The sequence below is a fragment of the Mytilus galloprovincialis genome, chromosome 10 (assembly GCF_965363235.1).
Source record: "Mytilus galloprovincialis chromosome 10, xbMytGall1.hap1.1, whole genome shotgun sequence".
Taxonomy (NCBI): Eukaryota; Metazoa; Mollusca; class Bivalvia; order Mytilida; family Mytilidae; genus Mytilus; species Mytilus galloprovincialis.
This window is the reverse complement of record NC_134847.1, coordinates 91,257,621-91,278,846: the sequence shown is the minus strand read 5'-3', so window position 1 is coordinate 91,278,846 and position 21,226 is coordinate 91,257,621. Positions and strand designations below refer to the sequence as shown.

At 33.3% G+C, this 21,226-nt stretch overlaps 1 long non-coding RNA gene across 1 annotated transcript; it reads left to right on the top strand.

Annotated features, from left to right (window-relative positions):
* Positions 1–19,790: 19,790 nt before the first annotated feature.
* LOC143049465 (uncharacterized) lies at positions 19,791–20,910 on the top strand. The gene is made up of 3 exons (XR_012970260.1): positions 19,791–19,996; positions 20,390–20,490; positions 20,751–20,910. It is a non-coding gene; the product is annotated as an uncharacterized LOC143049465 (long non-coding RNA).
* Positions 20,911–21,226: the final 316 nt, after the last annotated feature.

The following is a 21,226-nucleotide window of genomic DNA, read 5'->3' as shown; positions in this document are numbered from 1 at the left end:
CCCTATGTCGAGCTTTCTGCGACAAAAGCCACAGGCTCGACAAAAACAAGAGACTCCTGACTTGGAACAGACGCAAGAATGCGGCGGGTTTTAACATGTGTTATCTGCTTTTGAGTCGGGTTGTTGTCTCTTTAACATATTACAATTTCAATAATGAATTCTCAATTTTATTTGTGACATATCAACCCTCTTCCTATACGTCTAACCAATGTAGAAGAAACAAACACACAGCAATACCCACAGTAGAACTCAGTTTAAAAAAAGTTCGAGTCCAATGTCAGAATAGAAAAGAAACTAAGCAAAATGACAATGATTAGAAAAAAGAAGATGTGGTATGATTGCCAATGAAACAACTCTCTACAAGAGACCAAATGGCACAGAAATTTACCATTAAAGATTACCGTACGGTCTTCAACAATGAACAAAGCCCATACCGTATAGTCAGCTATAAAAAGCCACGAAATGACAATGTATAACAATTCAAACGAGAAAACTAACGGCATAATTTATTGTTAACTTTCATAAATCTTGAACATAAATGAAATCAATTATATAAGATCTATAAAGCAACGGAAATCAACTTTGTATATTCATATGAACGATAATACTTGTAATAATAGTAATATTTTTTTTACTTAACGAAGGTAACTCATTTAACATACAAATTTTTTAAAGAAAACATTTACATATTCAGGTTCTCAAATATGGAACAGTTTACCAAATGAAATAAAAATGAGTAATACACTTGTATCTTTTAAAACAAAATGTTACAAATTTTTCATCAATTGTGCAAATTAATATGCTTTTTCATTATTATTTAAATACAATTGTATATTGTGTATAATATAACTTTATAATACTCTATGTACTTATAAATATGTTATTATTATTTTGAGGACTCTCAGGAAGATAAGTTTTAACTAATGGGATCATCCTCTTGAAATAAAGATTATTTATTTATTTAATCTCACACAAGGCCTTCACATATTTAAACAAACAATTCATTTATCAATCAATGCATATAGCACAATAATCAATAGATATGTACACAATTACAAATATGTAGGACTCGGAGGTGCGAATGGGACGCTGAGGTGCGATGGTCACGCTGAAGTGCGATGGTCTGCGCCGAAGTACGATGGTTCTTTCGCTGAAGTGCGATGGTTTGGCTTGACGTTTTTAAAAATATTGTGACGTTTTCAAATACAACGTTACATCAAATACAACAGAATACAGAATAAAACTGGGATTCGCAGGCAGGAGAATAAGATTTTGTTGATAAAGTATTATGCGAGTAGATGAAAGTTGGATGTGATGAAGTAAGGGATAAAAAAAAACAACGATTTTAGTCTCGATCAATTTAACGTAATGCAGGTGGATATTACAAAAAAAGTTTAAAACTATGTCCGGCGTCAAACCATTGGGAACATAGCGGCAAAAAACTTGGTTCGCTGCAAACTTTCCGTACGACAAATGAAATGTCTTGAGCTTAACATTAATTTTGTCTCCTTTTAAAGTATGCCTCTCTTTCCGATTAGATTTCCCTCTAAGTTCAGCATTTTTGTGATTTTACTTTTTTCTCACGATTGTGTGTGGAAAATATAATAAAGAACTTACTTAATAGTATAAGCAAGGTTTTGCTATATCAAAATGATATAATGTTCTTTTAGTTCCGAGATAAATCCAGATTTGTAAGAACACCGTCACTCTAGCCTTCTTTTTTTTTGTGGTTACAGAATTAAGCTTTCTACAACAAGTAAGGCCGAAAATAACCTGACTGGACCTTATACGTGTACTTCATAATTTATCTTATTCTCCTAAGCGGCGAATCAGCTTATTTCAAAAATTTTGGTGTTGATCGTTACACTTACTATTTAATTTATATAGATCTACACTGAATCTTTTTTGTTCAATCACGGCCGACACTCGGCTAACCGAGAGATTGGTCGGTTAATCTATATTGAGTGTGTGGCTATATCGGCGGTTAGTCTGTTAATCGGGTTGGCTAAAGTCTGTTAATCAGGTGTTTTTGAGGAAATCATTGCAAATTCTGCATGTTTCATTGTATAACTTTTTAAATATATGTTTATCATAAAAATTATTCATGTCTAACAAAACAATTCAATGTACTGAATCAAGTGGTGTAATTATTATTTTTCTAGCTTCGATGTACGATCTATAAAATGAAAAGGCGTGTTACTCATCAATAAATTTATACACATTTTACACACACAAAATGTACACAAAAAGACACGTTGGTTGAATTTACTTGCATGCGATATTTTGAACATCGAAAAAAGACTGGCATTATGTTTGTCAACCAAATTGATATCATTGTGTGAAAAATCTACACAAAAATCTGTATTTTGGTGACATAAATCAATCTTTATTTAAAACCTGGTCTGTTATTAAATGGGTCGGATGTATAAAACCCGGTCTGTTAATTTGTCTGTTAAGAGTTATGAATGGCAATAAAAGTATAATTTTATTGCTGTATAGGGTGTTATCGGATCAAATGGGTAGACTTAAGACGAGTGGCTAAAATATACGGAAACAACACATGAGCAATGAAACATAATATATACGGAAACACTGACATGAACAATGAACAATTTAGGCAATGAATATTGAAACCTGATATAAAAAAGTGTAATATTAAAGTATTATAATTATACTTCATGTAAAAATGCCATATTTTGATTGGCTAATACGAGGGTGTTAATTTACTCTATCACATGGCTGAGCGGGTGACATTTTTTTGGAATATCACCCTCTCGGCTAGACCAATCAAAAATCGGCAGTTTAAACTACAATGAATTGAATCTACATCAAGTTATTTTATGGACAATGCTTAAAGATCTTATTTACTATACAACGAAGCGTGGAACGACTCAAACTTATTTCTTTTACAATTATTTGGCTTCGCCGCGGTTGACAATGTTTTCTCGGGTACAAATCTGCTCTATCACCCTCTCAGCTATGTGTTATTTATATATATTTCATATTAATTTTGATACGGATAGTTGGGTTTTGCATATGCAATAACCTCAAAATTGCCTGGAGCAAAAAGGAGTATATATTTGTTATACACCTTATCGCTAATCCCAGCTGACCTGGCCGCTTGAACGTTTGACGCATACAACACTCACTTTTCCATTGTGGCGTCAGATATTTTGTTTTATGACGTTGATGCATTACTTAAAAAGATAGAAAAAATAATAACTGTTTAAGAATAAAGACATGAAACACCCCTGGGTGTTGAAACAGTAACGGATTGCTATGTACTCATATTGGTAATAAATGCTAAAAAATTTCATGCGGACAACTGCAGTTCTCCTCTGCACTTATGTAGAAAGGAACTAAACGAAATAAAATGAATTAAAACTTAAGATAACCAAATGTAGCTGCATTCGCTCCTTTCCATATACTTCTTTAGACTGATTTGTAAACAACAGATGATTTAGTAATAGAAGAAAAGAACCAATTGGATGATGCTGACGATTTAGAGTAAAACGTCCAGTGACAAATATCATGTGCATATGAGAACGACAACACGTTATGTACCATGTGTTGTATTAGAAAGACACTTTTGGACGGATTTGAGAACGTGCTACTTTGAACAAACACAAAAATTAAGGTTGAAGAAAACGTTAATAATAGATTCATGCATATTCCAGCAGGCAATCCATATCACGTTATATTGAAGTGACACACCCTTTAATAAAATGCAAAGGAAGTCAAAATAAAAATGCTCTTACTAGAAGGATACTGTTGCAGCGTATTGTCATTTGTTTTTTCTCAAGAGCATCTCATTCTTAACTTTTTCAAAGGGAAAATATAAAGGTAGCACAACTATTGTCGTGGCTAAATATAACTCTTAACGGACACAATTTCAATTGTCCAATCCATTAACAGACTTTATTCCCATAATGTTCACTAAAATGTGGTATTACTCACGTTATATTACAATTAGGAAATATTTACTAATGTCAATTTATATTTTAGAACCAAAGTACGATTTTGTGTCCTTTAAATGATATTTTAAATTGTTTGTTTCGCCTTTTATTACAAAAATTGCTATGCGTATAAGCATAAATACTACATACTTGCGCGACGCCTTTCAGTTTTACTGAAAACTGCGCAGACTATGAAATGTTTTTACAATTGGAAAATGTTCTATGATAGATATTATTTTGTCAGACACTTTTCTTTTTTTGATTTGGTTCTTATAATGTACCTAAAATCTGTATATTTAATAGATTTTAACATTTAAATTGCGCGTTTTACTCTTAACAGACGTATAACCAACCCGATTAACAGACCAACCGCCTATATAGCCGCATACTCAATATAGATTAACCGACCTATCTCTCGGTTAGCCGAGTGTCGGCCGTGTCAATGTTCTACACCATATTTTCTGTCTCCATATTGATTGATACAATTAATAATGAATTAGATTGAAAAAATTAAGATAGTGAAGTCTTTGGTTGGAATTGAACAGAAACTAAAAGATATTTAAAATGCGATGATAGCAGCTACTTTTGTCAATTTTTAATAATGTATTTTGTTACTCACATGCAGACAGACCGTCGCACTTCAGCGTAACCACGACAGCGTATAGTTATCAACAAGTTAGCGTCACAAAGTCACCATCGCACTGCAGCGTGTTACCCAACGAACTTCAGCGTAGTCCATCGCACTTCAGCGTAACCATTGCTGTTCGGAGTACCATCGCACCTCCGAGTCCTACATATATACAGAAGCATGGATACTGACTGTAGAACTAGCATGGCAAGAATGCCCTAAAAAAAGTTTGTCTACTCATTTTGTTTTGTGATCAAGAGATTAGCACATTTCATCTTTTAAGGTGTAATACCACCAAATCATGGTACGTCACATCTGGTTGTACACGAAAATACATTAGGTCGAAAAAAAATTTCCCGTGAATTTGACAGTTGCAGGCACTTAACTCAACATTTTATTGCAGTAAAAAATTTCTGTGTCATAAACATATGTCTTGGGTATTTCAAAGCACCATTATTTCTTTATTTGGGATTTCTATAGAATATTTTGTAAACTTGAGGTTTAATGGTTACTAAACCTTGTACACAGATTAAATAAGGGGAGAAATTTGATTGGTTAACTTCCAGTGAATGTTATTTTCTTATATGCAATGAAATGTTATGTGAAGTTTTTTCTATTGTACTGGACAGGATAACACTTTACTCTTTCCAAGCATTTCTTTATTTGAAACAGAGATAAATTCTACACATTTGTTTGAAAAGTGCAAATTTACAAAGACTAATAGGGGAAAATCAATGATGGTAAACACCTTAAAGCTTTCTACATCTCTTTAAATTCTTTATATCATTTGGCAAAGTATTCCAAATGATTAGACCAGAATATTGAAAAGTCTTTTTGAAGTATTCAAACTTTGGCCTTGGTATATGAAGATGTCCAGATGTTGTTGACCTAAGAGAATAACCACATAGATTACTGCACGCAGTAAATTTACTTGTAACATAATCTGGCGCGAGTCCATTCATACATTTAAACATTAAAATGCCTTGAAAATATTTTATCCGCGTAAAAAAGGTCATCCAATTAAGTTCTTTAAACATTGATATTGATGGATAGTCAAAAAGCATATTCAAAATTTATCTTGCTGCGCGCTTTTGTATAGTTTATGAATCTGGTCAATGTTGCAATTTGCGGTAAAACCCCCTTAGGTGCAACAATAATAAAATATTGGTAATATATAACTATTATAAAAAAAGGATAAGACCTTTGCGAGGTAAGTATCGTTTTAATCTATTAAGCAGGTATAATCTGCTTGAAAATATTTCACATGCTTTATCTATGTGAATTGACTTTGATAGATTTTTATCAATATGGATACCAAGAAGTTCTTCTATTTCCACATTGTCAAATGCAGTTTGATTATGCGATAATACATGTACACACAAGACATCATTACAATTTTCAAGTTTTCTCTCAGATCCCATAAGCATAAATTTGGACTTCAAGAGTTTAAGTTTGAAAGAGATTTGGATGATATATGCAAAGTTGTGTCATCTGCATATAATTTAGACTCTGTGTGTTCTAATTTAAACGGGAGATCATTTACATAGATTAAGAATAACAAAGGTGGGATCCCAAATGTTACTAAGTTGTAACCTGATTCAGTTGTTTCAATGTTAACCTTGCAATCTATTTGAGAGATAGGATGAAAACCAAAGAAATTTGTGTTTGTCTCGGACGATAACGCTGCTTATAATATCATTATTGTTCCAAGTAAATTTCACTTTGAGGTTTTGAAAAAAGAAATCACCAATTCACTAACATTCAAACTGACTTCATTTTTAGTAACAAACATAAACTTTAAGCTACCTCTTTACAAGCAGAACCAAATATAGTGAAAATCCCAAATATTTACTGGCTTCCGAAGCTACACAATACACCTTACAAATATGTATTTATTTCGTCTTCAAGCCATTGTTCCACTACTAAACTATCTATTTTTCTCACGATTACACTTGGTACAATAAAAAAAACCTGCATACTTCTTATACGTTCAGGTATTTCACATCTAATCTTTTATGGTAATATTTTTTACTATGCACACAAATGTCAGTATTCACCTCAGATGCTATCAAAACCTTTAAACATTTATATTAAGAAGGGATAAAGTTACGATACTGTTGTCAGGTCATCAAAGATTGCATATTTTGGCTTTAATATTGATTCACTTTGCATCGGAATTAAACACATTTAGTTAGCCAGTTGTTGGCATGGCACGGGTTATGTTCTTCTCATATATTTTATGATGGTATAATACTAAACCCCTAACGGGAGGGATTGTGTCTGATATTCATATGATGAAGACATAATCTCCCAATCAGTTTAATTGATGTCTGAAGCTGGCATGTCAGTAACTGCTAGTAGTCTGTTGTTATTTATTTATTATTGTAATTTTCTTTATTTTCTTTTGTTACCTCTTCTGACATCAGACTCGGACTTCTCTTGAACTGAATTTTACTGTGCGTAGTGTTATAAATTCGTTTACTTTTTTTACATTGGCTAGAGATATAGCGGGAGAAGTGATATCTCAAAATAAAATTGAGAATGGAAATGGGGAATGTGCCAAAGAGACAACAACCCGACCATAGAAAAAAAACAACAGCAGAAGGTCACCAACAGGTCTTCAATGTAGCGAGAAATTCCCGCACCCAGAGGCGTCCTTCAACTGGCCCCTAAACAAATATATACTAGTTCAGTGATAATGAAGGCCATACTAATTTCAAAATTGTACACAAGAAACTAAAATTAAAATAATACAAGACTAACAAAGGCCAGAGGCTCCTGACTTGGGACAGGCGCAAAAATGCGGCGGGGTTAAACATGTTTGTGAGATCTCAACCCTCCCCCTATACCTCTAGCCAATGTAGAAAAGTAAACGCATAACAATACGCAAAAACATGTTTAACTAAACTCCGCCGCTTTTTGTGCCTGTCACAAGTCAAGAGCCTCTGACCTTTGTTAGTCGTGTATGCTTTTTAATTTTAGTTTCTTGTGTATAAGTTGGAGTTAATTATGACGTCCATTATCACTGAACTAGCATAAATATTTGTTTTGTGGCCAGCTGAAGGACACCTCCGGGGGCAGGAGTTTCTATCTGCATTGAAGACCTATTGGTGACCTTCTGCTGTTGTCTGTTCTATGGTCGGGTTGTTGTCTCTTTGACACATTCCCCATTTCCATTCTCAATTTTACACATACAATGTGGCGGGGTTAAACATCTTGGCGGGCGACCAACTCGCCCCTAACTTGGCACAGTGATGTAACGGTACAACGTAAGAACAGATTGTGAACTTCAGTTAAAAAAGGCTCATCAGTTAGATACAAATTAAAATTAATATAACAAAACACAGGGTGGACGTGGGAGGGTATCCGGTACTTTTACATCCCAATAATAAAAAGACACTTAGTACAGAGCAGAGAGTACTGACAGATTGTTCAAAGTCAATAACAACTCAGAAAAAAAAACATGCATCTAGGACTTATACCACGTACACAGTTCACACTATGCCTTTCTAAACCAGGGTCGACCCGAATTGGTTAATACGGGTTAGATTCATGAAGTGTGAACGCCTTAACCCGGGGCGAACCCAAATTAAAATTACGCCTCATATTAGGTGGAGGTAATGTGGGTTGAACCTGGGTCAATTACCTGCCTTCCATATGTGAACGCAACGTTAATGTAAAGTTGTTGCTATGGTGGTACATGCAGTTTTGCTAAAATGAAGCAGTTGTAAAGCTAATCTGACTTATCCAGTCGTTATATTCCGACTCCCTATCGATCGCTACATTAACCCGACTTATCCAGTCGTTATATTTCGACTGCCTATCGATCGCTACATCAACGCGACTTATCCAGTCGTTTTATTCCGACTCCCTATCGAGCTACATTAACTAGAGGACACTGACCGACATAAGGCGCTGAAACATTCGTTTTATTGGAATACAGAATACGGTTGGACCAAGGTATATCATGTATAATAGAGGTGACCGTGAAAATCCAGTGAAGCTACGGATGAGACATCCTGAATATTCATAGTTTTACCTCGTAAAAACTTACACACCAACCCAAAGTCCTTTATTCTCAATTGTATCTTCAAACTTCAAGTTTCCTGAGCGAAAATTCTATATATTTTCGACGAAACTAAATATGATGGGCCGAATTTAAATTTAATAAAGTATCTCATAAAGACAAACACTCGTTATGAATATCTAAGCAAAATAAATTTGGATACGCAAACGTCAAGTTATTTTCAACAATATGCGGTGTTTTTTTTTTCCGGTTTGTGCAAGTGATTATCTTCTCTTGATATCACCAGTAAAAAAAGGAGTTTACTTTACAAATACCAGAAAGAAAATAAACGAAATTCGACAATCCCGGCAAGGAAGATACTCTACGCGGAAGATTATTTTTGCGAGAAAATATGAATGCTAACTCATTTCCAATCTTTAACAAAAATCGTTTTTTTTTTTACAAAAGTGTGTCCACCATGCACTTGCACTGCCCTATTATTACAATGGTAGAATAGAATGATATACAATTGGATGAAAATTATATATACATGTATCCGTACTATTAAACGAGAAGACCTCATTTGTGTGTCGCTTTTCTTCCTTCCGCAATAAACTGATCACCATGCCTCTGTGTCCTATTGGTACCATGCATAGTCGCATTTGTCATCCGTTCTTATGATTATTCAGTTTGGGTTATTTTGGGAGAAAAACGAAACAAAAAGGTGTCAGACCACCAATTAAAAATCCCTATCTGTTCAACCAAATTTTGCAATTTTCACAGCTTTCTAAATATTTTACCTTAAGTTTAACTTCAAGGAAACCAGGTATATCCTGAATTGTACATGTATCACCTTCCTACATGCCAATTTTCAACCAATGTTTAAAGTCTTGTAACAAATTTCTGATTTTGAAAAGACAGGTACTACCAAAATAACTCCCGGTTTTCTGGAAATCTGAAATTAGTGTACTATGTAGCGCATTAATCCTGAATTTTTAATGCAAACTCATAGACAAGTGAATTTTGGCTCAAAATGGTCTAAATATATTTCCCTTTCACCAAAAGTTTCATTTCTGCAAATTTGTTGGTTAGTTTAAGTAAACAATGACATCAAAAGCACTATTTTGTGTCAAAGTAGGACTACTTTTACATACGTTCTAAATTGGAGGGAGTAATTGGTGGTCTGACACCAAAAGGCGTCCGGGTATTGTTTCCGTCATCGGACCGACTTTTAAGTCATAGACAATATTTCCGGTTTTTAACTTTTAAACATAATTTTCATAATTATTCATGATGAGAAAGAGGATAGTACCAAGGATTTGTATAGTAAGATAAATATTTTCACTCATCTCCGTTTTTTGAGGAAGGAGTATAAAAATAGAAAATGATGTTAGGACCGCCCAATAGGCGTAATAGGGTGAGGTCACTTCGGTCAATATGCAAATTCATTCTATGGAGCCGTGTATTCTTACTGCGATCGTAAAAGTTATTCATAACACCAGAACCATTGTAAACTTCTTATTTCAAGCATAATATTTGATAAATATAGATTGTAGATACTTACATATCGATGTCTGTTTGTTTAGGTGATGCAAATGTCAGCCATTAATCAGAGCTAGTTTAGCATTTTCCAGATGCATCACGGGTAATCTCACAAAATCTCGCGCCGCAGAAGATATTATACTACAGTCTATGCAAAAGCCCACGAGATTCCAATCCTTCTTACTATACAAATCCTTGATAGTACAAATAAGAAAAAAACATAATAGCCTTGCTAGAAGTCATAATTATGATTAGGGACAGGACAATTATTTTTGCGTTATTCTGCATGTATACTATGATTATATTCCTTATAATAATAAATACTATATAGAGAGACTATATATAATATAGGAATGATTGACGTGGAGAAGCAACTTGGAATGGATAGTTAATAGCAAATACGCTTTATTAATAATATACGTATGTTCATAGTACAATGGAAATTGCCTAATCTCGGACTAAGCAGGGTGTAGGAATACTCCAAGTTTTTCTGCAAGGACAGGCCTATTTTTGTACCATTGAAATGTGTCGGTTAAAGCAGAATGTTGGAATACGTAGGTGTCGGATTAGGCAGGTTACACTGTATAAAGAAACGCGAAGATCATGGAATTTAATAGAAAAAAACCGGACTTTTACAAAAGAGGGAGGGCTTATGATAATTGGCCTGTCTCGAAGAAGTACCTATGACTTTCCAGTGGCGGATCTAGAAATTTCCATCAGTGGGACCCACTGACTGCCTAAGAGGGGGCTGCTAAAGTCATGCTTAAATTATTTCATATATAATCAACCTTTTTTCACAAAAGGGTTGGCCCGGGCACCCTGAAAAACCCTCTTAATCCGCCTCTACAGTTTTGATACCTTTTATGAAATTCTCAAGACAATATTTTACAAAAATTCATCCTACAACAGTTTGCATACTTTCAAACAAGCTCTATGCCAGCGATTTCGCGGGTGTATTCTAGTAAACTGTTATATTAACAACAAACCAGTGTATACTGATGAATATCACTACAATATAATAGTCATTACGGTGATGTTGAATTTCCTGTCATTTATAATATATTTTCATCATCCACGCACGACTTGTCCCCCCCCAAAAAAATCTCTGTTGTAGGTATAGAATTGTGAATTTTTTTTCTGTGACAAGTGACAAGTGTTTTTGACCATCCATACAAAATTGATTTTCAGTACTTCAGTTCTTTGATTACTTTATGCTCCTGGTAGAATTACTTATTATAATGTTTCATGCAATAAAACATATTTTAACCCGGATTTATTTTGTTATCAATGAATTTATGAATTTCGAACAGCGGTATACTTCTGTTGCCTTTCTCAAACAATTTGCATAATCTTTCTCAAAATAAAATAATAAACAGTACTGATTATTTATATTTTATATTCTATAATATTTCATAGCAATTGGTGGGACAAATCTTGGGCACTTTACTTAAATAATGATCAATGCATTATTAAATTTGCCAAGAATTTGCCATTTGAATAAATTCATGTTTGTTACAAAACATCTCTATGAGGGGGAGGGGCATTAGGGGATCCGTAAACATGGGGTTCGTGTTGTTTATTCTTTAATTTTCTATGTTGTGTCGTGCGTACTATTGTTTTTCTGTTTGTCGTTTTCATTTTTAGCCATGGCGTTGTCAGTTTGTTTTAGATTTATGAGTTTGACTGTCCCTTTGGTATCTTTCGTCCCTCTTTTAGCAACACTTCGATTTAGGCAAAAACAATTAACAACAAATTCAAAACGTTGATAACAGAACTTAACACAGTGGGTTGAAATAGTTAACCACTGGCGGATCTAGAAATTTTGATAAGTGGGGGCTCGCTCCAGTCACGCTTCAGTGCTTCCCTATATAAGCAACCAATTTTTTTTTCCCAAAAAGGGGGGGGGGCTCTTAATCCACCTCTGTAAACAGTTTAACATAGAAAGGTATTGCATTCCCGCCCCCCTTTCCTCCACTAACTTCTTAAGCTAGTTTTTACTTTTATTAATGAAGCTTACTTTAGTATAGAAGTATAGAGATAAATATATAAGGCAGCAACCATTTGATTTTCGGGGGGGGGGGGGGGGGGGGGGGGGTGGCTATGGACTCTTTTCTCAAAGTCAAAAACAAATTATTTTTTTCTCCAAAAACTGGAAACAAACAAATCCATAGCCCCCCCCCCCCCTGAAAATCAAATGGTTGCTGCCTAAGCAAGTTTTTATTTAACTTAAATACAATACTAACTGACCTTCATTTCCTTTTTTCAGATGTTTCTTCCTCCAGAAATGTTCTTCACAATGTATTTTCTATTGTTATTGTTTGTGCCTTTGTCCATCCATGGACTATCATTGTCAGATTATTGTTATTGTTTGTGCCTTTGTCCATCCATGGACTATCATTGTCAGATTATTTCTAGTAGGAATGAAAGTTTCTAAGACGTATAATTTCAAACGCAAGAAAGAAGAAAGACCTTTCTTGTTGTTTCACTTTTCCAATGTGTAACAGTTACTTTTATATTCATGACCCTGACACATATTTTGCTAACGCTAATGACGTATGTTGAAAAAAGTAAACAATGTCACCGTCAATTTGTGTAGGGGGTCAAAAAGGGATCCAATTACTTTGAAATGGAGGTATCGTATGGAATTATGAAAAACAACAATTTTTAATCACCATTTCATTCATATCTTTAATATAATCAGTATTTTAGAGTACTTTGGAAACAGTTACAATGAAAACTTTACTGTTTTGAATTAGAAACGCAGACAAAACAACATACAAATTGACATCACTGGTGGTCACTAAAATTGATGTATTACAGTAAAACACTATGCATTCAAAATTGTGTAGACATATGAAATAGGTAACCCGGGTTCATTTTAGATTATAACCGTTCTTTTCCGTCATTTGTATACGCAAAAGTCAAGTTATTAAAATAAGATGTTTTGTCGAACAAAAAAGATGGCTGATAGATCTACATACTTGTAAGAAGTAATAGCTTTTCTAAAAAGCTAGTCGTCTCTTAGCTGATGAAATTGGAAAGTGTTTGTAAAATTATGAAAGGTTTATACATTTGTTCTTAATTTACCATTTTTGGGGAGGGATTAAGTATCAACACTGGAATGGTAGGGGATGTAATAACTCGAGTCTTTCAATCGTTTGTATCTTTTTGTCTTTTTTCTAAACAGATATATTGTTCGTTTACTTTTTCTTTGGTTGTTTGTTTACTTGTTTGTGCTTGTCCCTGAATTCATAATAGGCAATGAATGTGTAGGGATGGAAAAGTAGTTAAATTTAAACATATAGGAACAAGTAATATACATTATATTTCCAACGGGTTTTCCACATCTTTTTAAATTAGGATAATGTTATTGATTACATAGAAGGTGATGTGTTCTGCAGTGCTATTTTTTAATTTCAAACACGTTACTAGACATAATACCGTTTAATACTGTATCATTTGATACTTTGTTTACATGTTCATGTCTTCCGAAACATCTTTTTACTATACTAGAGGATCGAAAGATACCAGAAGGACAGTCAAACTCATAAATATAAAATAAACTGAAAACCCCTAAGCTAAAATTGAAAAAGATAAACAGACAAAAAACAAGATACAAGACACAACATACAAAACTAAATACTAAGCACACGAACCCCATCAAAAACTGTGAATGATCTCAGGTGTTCCGGAAGGGTAAGCAGATCCTGCTCCACATGTGGCACCCGTCTTGTTGCTCATGTTATTACAAACCCGGTAATATAAGTTACATAGTGTGTTATTGACCTAATACTGTATGTATGGGGTCAGTTAATTCCATATGGGGTAATCTTACCGACTATCTTAACGTTGTATTTAGACTAGTGGCTTATCAAAATAATCAAGCCTTCAATACCGTTTGTATTAAGAACCTACATCCATTGGTCTATACAAAAACAAATGCCAACATTAAAAACTTGTTAGCTTTAAATGTATATTATGAATTTATTTCATTCGTTTATCAACAATTTCTTCGTTTGTTGAAACCCTTGAGATTTTTCCTCAACTGTATTGATTTTTAGAACGACGTCACAACAGTGCTACTAACCGTGTATTGCTTTTTACCATGCATTTGAATGTTATGGAATATAAAATAAGATAATTGTTGAAAAAAATATTTACACAAATATAAAGTTCGAAAGCAGTTCTCTGAATAAAACAACTAAGGACAGGGTATTCGATATGGCTCATAGTACAACTGAAGTATTGGAGACTGGTCTTGTTTGTGACTAAATGAGCAAGAATTGGAGGTATAAGTGGCCTAAGGATCGCCCTAATTATAACCTTGACCGTGCAAGGAGACTGGTCTTATTTGTGACTAAATGGGCAAGCGTTAATGAGAGGTATAGGTGGTCTAAGCACCGCCCTAATTATAACCCTGACTGTGCAGGGAGACTGGTCTAATTTGTGACTAAATGAACAAGAGTTAGAGGTTTAAATGGCTTACGCACCGCCCCAATTGTAATCCTGACCGTGCAAGGAGTTTGGTATTTTTTACGAGACTAAATGAGCAAAAGTTAGAGGTATAAATGGCCTAAGCACCGCCTACCGGTAATTACAACCCTGACCGTGCAATGAGACTTGTCTTATTTACGAGACTAAATGAGCGAGAGTTAAAGGTATAAATGGCCTAAGCGCTGCCCTAATTATAACCTAGATCTCTGATGTAAGAAATTGTTATAAGTGAACTGAATTGTCCGTATTATTCATTTGTCATTTTCATAATTCGATCAGGACTGACCTCAACTGTTATTGACTTTTATTTGAATAATAAAAAAAATATTAAATGGGAAATTTTAGGATATTACTTTTCAATTTCAATTAGGAGTTGAGATTTTTTTTTACTAGTAGCATATTCTCCTAAGATGAAACACAACATTAAAACTAACCTCATTGGTTGATATCTTTTGCGGAAGTACATGTGATACATCCTCATTCTTTCAATATCCAAGCTGTGGGAAGGTCGTGCTCCACGTTTTGTCGGCAAAGTAACTATATTCTTTAACTTTTACTTACATTTGCCTTGGTGGCAATATAGCCTTGGTGGCTTTAAGACCTTGGTGGTCATTTATATATGCCTTGGTGGCAAAAGACCTAGGTGGTCATTTATATATGCCTTGGTGGCAATAGACCTAGGTGGTCATTTATATATGCCTTGGTGGCAATAGACCTAGGTGGTCATTTTTATAATTTTTTACATTTGCCTGGATGGCAATATTACATTAAAAATACTAGCCTTTGGGGCGTCAAGACCTTGGTGGTCATTTATATTTGCCTTGGCGGCTTCTTGATAGAACTAGATAGTAATGTTTGACCTTGGTGGCAAAATGTTTTGGGATTTGGACCTTGGCCGGTAGTTATTATCAACCCAGGTGGTCAGATATTTGTTATGCCGTAAACGCAGGACAAAGTGCTATCGCTATATAAAATATATGTGGAAGTGGGGGTTCTGGCCATTTTGGGAACCTGTAATTGAAAGAATAATAAATTGTTTATAGCGTAAATAGTTTCTTTTGAGTGTTGTGTGCACTTTTCATTGATTATTACATCGTACATACTGATAAAAATGTTCTTTAAAGACTTTGTTAGAAAAGAAATATTGAGAAAGTGAAATAATTTAGTGTGACATGTCACTTGATATTATTGTTATTTACCGGAGTGATGCGTATTGAATTATGAGGTGTCTTCGTCGAGGTCCGCGTTCAGCGGTCTGTTTGATTGTACATAAAATTGAATAGAATGTTTTTGTTTTCAGATGGTGTTGCCTCTGATGAATGATGGAGAAGCAATATGACATTGCACGATGATTCATGTCTGAGTTCGAATAACCTAAAAGGAAAGGATTTTTCTGATCACAATATGGTGAGAACAAATTGCAATTAATATCGAAGTAATGTTTTGATTTCTAAAGATAATTATAAAAAAAAAAAATAAAAAAAAAAATGAATGGGAAAAATACGGATATAACACTAAATTATGTATGTCTGTGTTGAGAAAGGCAAAAGAAGTCAATATGGCACGGTATTAAAAAAAAATTATTGGTGAAAGCAGCTTTATGGTCAAATGAACCTATTAAGTAATTCTAATAATTTGTCCGTAATTACATGTGGATGTGTATATAATTGCATTGATGTGTTAAAATATGTCACATAAATCTGTTGACTTGGCAGATTAAATAATGATTGTACTATTTTTTGTTTTGTTTAATAAATATAATGTTGAATGATTTTGTATACTAGTACAAATGTATACTAAAATTTTATTTATGGTTAAATTTTTTAATTTAAATTTCTTTGTCTACAGTTCGAGGGACACTGATTCCCTAGTGGTTTTTCCACGTGGATTGTAGGCAAAGGGATTTTTCCTTTTCGAAGTGTGACTAATGCTGTCTTAAGTACAAATAAACAGCTTGTTATTGGTTAATATATTTTCAGCAGAGTTGTGAAGAATCAAGTGGAAATACAATTGTCAATGTTCCTGATTAGGAAGTAAAAAGTGTGTTTGATTCAACAACAGTAAAGAAAGAGACAAGTCAACATAGTTTACACTTGGAGGTGAAGTCCCTTTGCTTACAAGCTTTCCATATGCCGAAGATGTTATTAAATAATGACAATGTTCATTTTGATATGATTTCATTGCCTTAACTCAACTTTTAAAAGTCTATGTGGTCAAATTCATAAGAATTTATTGGAATATGAAGTACTTATACAGAACTGTGTACATGTATCTTGAAATGTTTAGAAGTGTTTTAAAGTAAATAAGGAATAATATTTAAAAAGTCTACTTACTATAATGGAAATTTTGACTTGTTTGTAGATCTTGTCATGCTGATAATTTTATTTCTAGCTTTCGCTTATAGTTTTCAAGATAATTGGTAAAAAAAACAAAAACTGATTAATTCAATTAACAGCGGAAAAACTCCAATATTGGGTCGACTCACGATTTCGCAGGACATTTGACCTCCTTGTTACGATCTTGTCTTGCTGTATTTGTAATTTAAAGTTTTTATCTATTTATTATTTATTATACATTTCAATATAATACGCAAACATGGAAAGTGGTAAAATTAGTCATATAAGGGTGATTACTCCTAAACGAAATCATTTGACCGTTTGGCGTGTATGGACATAAGGTAGAACTCAACATTCTAAACATGTTTTTCACATCAATGTTTCGCTATTCATAGCAATTTTCAATAGACAGCACTTGCATAATATCCCTGTGTTTTAATTTTAGCCATGTCGGCTATCTTGGCTGGCAGGCAGGGTTATTCAACACTCTTTTAAAACTAGATATAACAATAATAATTGATGCCAAGTTTAACCAAAACTGTCAGACGACTTCCTAAAATACATGTATTCGGTCACATGTTGGTCATTATTTGTAAAAGTTAACAAAGACGAAAACGGATTACGGACGCCAAGTGTCGAGAAAAGCTCATTGGCAGGGCCAGGTCAGAAAAAACAAGAACTTTCAAAGGGTACCTCCACTAAAGACTAAAGCAAGTCTAACAGCAGAAAACGACCATGACAGAGCAGTAACATTAAATGAACAATTCACTATAACTGTATCAACTTAGAATATACAACACTAAATAAACCGTTATATCCAAAAAGAGAAGACATAATAACATAAACAAATTATAATATGGACTCAATACATTAGAAGTATGAGGGCCAGAAGAAATAAGCCATAGAATGTTAATAAATTATAAAATGAATTATCAGTTTTTATATTATTATTCACCAATTTTTCAACAACCATCAATACCAGCTTTATAACTGATGAATGGACAGCAGAAATTAAGCATTTGCACTAAGTATCTCAAACATGCATTCCCTGCTAGATGCTCTAACATATAGTATGCTCCTACATAATGCGTAACCCCCTCTTAATTCTTATAATATCATAAATGATTTACGATATATTAAGTTGAACATAAACAGTTACAGTAAACCAGGAATGACGCAATATTGAATTTACATATTCCTATGCTTCCACAAGCAAAGAGTCGTGGTATATTCGACAAAATCAAACAGGTTCAACAGGCCGTTGATTCTGTGGTATCTGAAGGAACTGTTCTGGATCAGGTATTATTTAGTAAATGATATTAATGATATCTTGAATAAACGGGTGTTTGGAAGTAGAAACATCCAAAAGATCAGATGCGTAGTGTAAAATAAAGTATCATTTCCGTCATAAAAAAGAACAGAGAAGTTTTCAGTTGCCTTGACATAGCACCAAAATATTTAAAAACTACCAATAAATATAAAAGTGACTTTCAAATTTTAACATTCCCTAAGTGTGAATGAATATAAATTCATGTCTATCATAGTGTTAACGGGTGTCACATGTGAAGCTGGATATGAGATACCCCTCCCCTCCCGTTTGGGGATGGGGTTCGTGTTGCTTTATTTAACGTCAATTCGTATTTTATGATTTTAAAACCTAGGAGATGTAATGCCGCTTTTCGGACGTTCATAACAAACAGCATACTTCATAATTTTTTATTTTATTGCAAGTTTTTACATAAAAATAAAATATATTTAAGTTTCTATTCTAGTCCATGGGTTTCCTTATCGGTTGTTGTCCGTGCACCATTGACGTATTAGTGTGGTAGAGACGATTTTCATTGATTTTATTATTTTAATCACTTCTCTGTATAGTTTATCATTATTACTTATTGACCAGTTTATCTATGTATTATTTAATCATTAGAGTATTTAGTAATAATCAGCTGTGCTTGACCGCACATTGGTAACTGTTTCTACCTGTACAATTTATATATCATTAGTTAGAAAGCTCAGGGGCCGGTTTCACGAAGCTATCCTAAGACATGTCATAAGACATATCTTAGGACATGTCTTATGATCCTCTTATTACTATCCTAGGACATATCTCAGACCTCGTCTTGAAGCTGTCTTAGGATCATCTTAGCTAAGACATCCTAAACCTGTCGCAAGTTCTTTAAATTTTCAAATAAAAATATGATCTACGGAAAAAAATCATGTAAATGTAGTATGTCTTACCATAAATTATTCTAAACGTATTGTATTGATTAATATAATGACATAATTTCGAAATATAAATATAAAAAAATAAAAGTAATTTATATAAAAATTATCTTTAAACAATACATCAATATAAATATGAAATTTTCAATGCAAAATTAAGAAAAAAGAATATAAAATTATGACATTGTTTTGGTACAAGTGAGTTGAATTCAATTTCGACTTTATTGGTTATAAAAGGTTCAGAGATAAAATCGTGCAATTTTTATATCAATACATCGAATTTTCATTGTTGACAAATCCTGATAATCCGTCAATGTATATATGTTTTAAGCAGGAACTGGAGGATAGATAATTAGATAATAATAAGATATTTTTTTTCAAAATTGATATAAAAAATGAGTGTAATTTATATAAATAAACGTATAACTATCCTAAGACCATCATAAGACACCTCTCGCGTTGTCCTAACTTTATGACCAACTTTAAGAGATGTCCTAATATAGGACCGCTTTGTGAAACCCACTTAGGACTAAGATATGTCGTAAGACCATCCTAAGACATGTCTTAGTCCTAAGACAGCTTCGTGAAACTGGGCCCAGGTGAATTTCTCTGTGGTCAGAATTATCTGTGTTCTCATTGGTTAATTGAGACATACCCCCAGATTTGAAATGGGTATTGTTTGAGAAAAAATGGAGAATTTATATTTAATTTAGTTTGTACCATTTCTATATTGTTTGGAACGGAATGATATTCCATTGATAGTCATTTGCAACATTTGGACATATGGAATTTAGTATATTCACTTTATAAGGTAAGAATGCACTTTATTTACTTTGAGTTGTATGAGAGACGAATGAATTGTATGGAACGCTTTAAGCCCTATTTGGGAGGTATAACCCTATATCCTTATATCAGTAAATGTGTGTAAAAGAGTTGATTCAGAGTATGATCTATATGAAAGCGTAGTTTGCAAGTAGGGAGATAGATTTTTGAATGATTCTGAGAATGACCTTTGACCCTTATGTCATGAGTCTTATACGTCACATTGCTTTATACTTATACTACGTCATAGCCTGTAATTTTAATATATGATAATCAAGTTTATATTACTATTGTGATTGATTATTAAAAACATTGTGATGCTTTGATTATATGGAACTGAAATGTGTATTTGAATACTTATTGTGTTGTACATTGTTTGTAGGACCCATTGATCATACAGACATATATTTGATGATAGAAGTAGAGCATTGGTTATAATGCTAATGTAATGCTGTTGATGTTATAGCCTGATTCCATAAATCGGTAAGGCTTATCTTGATCTCTATTGATATACGTATTATTGATGTACTATGGTACCTTGATATATGTTAATTGAATGTTTGATAGTTATATTCAAATGTAGATCATATACTTAGTTCTACGTTCACGATCGTTATGGCTATGATATTTTATCTTTGTATTTATTAAATGACGTCAGCTATTATAAATGCAAATATGTGATTACTTCATATGTAACTGTGATAATTAATAACTTTATTATATATTTGTTATTATTATTTCAGGGCTGTATTTATTATATTTCCTGAATATTAATAAAGTATGAAGAACCCTAAACAGAGTGTTGTTATACGAGCCTTAAAACCACCCTGTTATATTAGGATTCTTTACTTTTCTTTTCATTCTACAAGAAAAGATAAAAGATAGATAAAAAAATCACCAGTGCGAAACAACGATTCAAGATACATCACATCACATCACTTATCTGTATTCACGGCAATTAAAAAAAGACACAAAGAAAAAACAATGAAACGCATTTCCCCAAACCTATCTATAGAATCAAAGCAGATGTCCGTCTTTTTAGTCTGTATATAATTTTTTTTATATTGTTGGGTAACTATCTTATTGACATTGATCCTACTTTTTTTAAATAAGAAAAGTCAAACAGATTATACAGAATCGCAAGAACGATGTACGCATGACCCTATCAAATATTTAAAAAACATAATATCATTATCTCCTGCTAGTTCAATACTTTATG